This window comes from Octopus bimaculoides, chromosome 8 (genome assembly GCF_001194135.2).
Source record: "Octopus bimaculoides isolate UCB-OBI-ISO-001 chromosome 8, ASM119413v2, whole genome shotgun sequence".
Taxonomy (NCBI): Eukaryota; Metazoa; Mollusca; class Cephalopoda; order Octopoda; family Octopodidae; genus Octopus; species Octopus bimaculoides.
This window is the reverse complement of record NC_068988.1, coordinates 89718150-89719740: the sequence shown is the minus strand read 5'-3', so window position 1 is coordinate 89719740 and position 1591 is coordinate 89718150.

Here is a 1591-nt window from a genome sequence, read left to right as displayed (position 1 = left end):
ATATACATATATATATATATATATATGTGTGTGTGTGTGTGTGTGTGTGTGTATGTGTGTGTGTGTGTATGTATACGCATATATATACAGGGGAGTGTGTGTGTGGGAGCGTGTGTATGTGTGCATATATGTTTGTATGGTAATTATTTCTATTCTCGTCTATCTTTAAAGAGAGTTTCCTCGTTTTACACATTTTTCCGTGCATGTTTGTTTCCATTCCCGTATATTTATTCTCTTCTTTTGATACGTAATCGTTCTTCCGTGCGTTTACGTGTTTATAGTTTGGCATATGCAATGGTGTTTATGTGTATGTCTGTGTGCCTTCGTTTTGTAGTGTAATGGCTGCCTTTTACATGAATCGATTTCACATCATGTAAAGCAATTTTTGCCAAAGACAATGAGGAATTTCCTTTGAGGAATTAGTTGGAATCTTTGGGATTGGATGGAAATTAAATTTAGCTGTCAATATTATGAATGGATGGATAGAATTTTAAAACAAAACCCTGGAGTGGGACAAGAAAGAAAGAAAGAAAAAACGAAAGAAGGAAAAAAGAAAGAAAATATATTAGTAAGACTGTTGTGCAACTAGCTATGCTATTCGTTGAATGTTAATCACTTGCTCTTGTTATTACAATTATTGTTGTTGTAGCAATATCTGTTTTAAAAAATATTTCCTGCACGTTAATAATGCAGTATTGTTCATGAAGTCCATGAATCATGTATGAAATTGGAGAAATATCTGGTGTTTAACGTTTTGGCTAAACTAACAAAAGCAACAAAGATGACAGCAACAGCAGTAGCAGAAACAAGAACAGGAACATTAATAAAACACGAGAAACATCTCTTCCTTTGGGGTATTCAAAGTTTAAAAGGATCAAAGATTGGTGACTTTTCGTTCAAATGAGCTAGATGTTTGTTAAAACAAGTTTGGGTAGTTCCAAATTTGCATTAAGAGTTTCAGTATTTTTAAAGTGCATTTTTATTTTCGGTACACATTTTTCAGAAACACAGTATTTAAATTTTTGAATATTTCTTTAGTTATGGGAATATTTCCCTTCTTAAATGATTTAATCGAATTTTTCTCTAAAATTTTTCTTGAATACTAAAATGCAAAGACATGTTTTGGCGATGTTCTCTGAAATAGAAAGATATTGAATTATTTTGCACATACAGTTCAAAAAATTATTTGAAGATTCCTAATATATCGTTAGGGAGGAAAATTTAGTACGAGAAGAGTAACAGTTGAAAATATTTTACGTGCTAATATACATAGCTGTATATAAATTTGGTTGTCATATACAGATCGGTTAAAAGTAAATAGGAAACATGTTTTATTTGAGAGTAAGTATGCACATGCTGGTGCATAATCCACCCAAATATATATGAGCGCGCATTTCCTAAAGTTCTTATATATTTCTATATCAACAATTTATAAAGTTGTTCAACCATTTATACCTGCTCAATCAACAATCTGTCAAACTTTGAGAAATATGATTATACGTTTGTGATCATGCGCGTTGTTTTCTATCATACATCTCAAATTCATTTAGGCAAGCCTAATATATATGTATATATATATATATATATATAT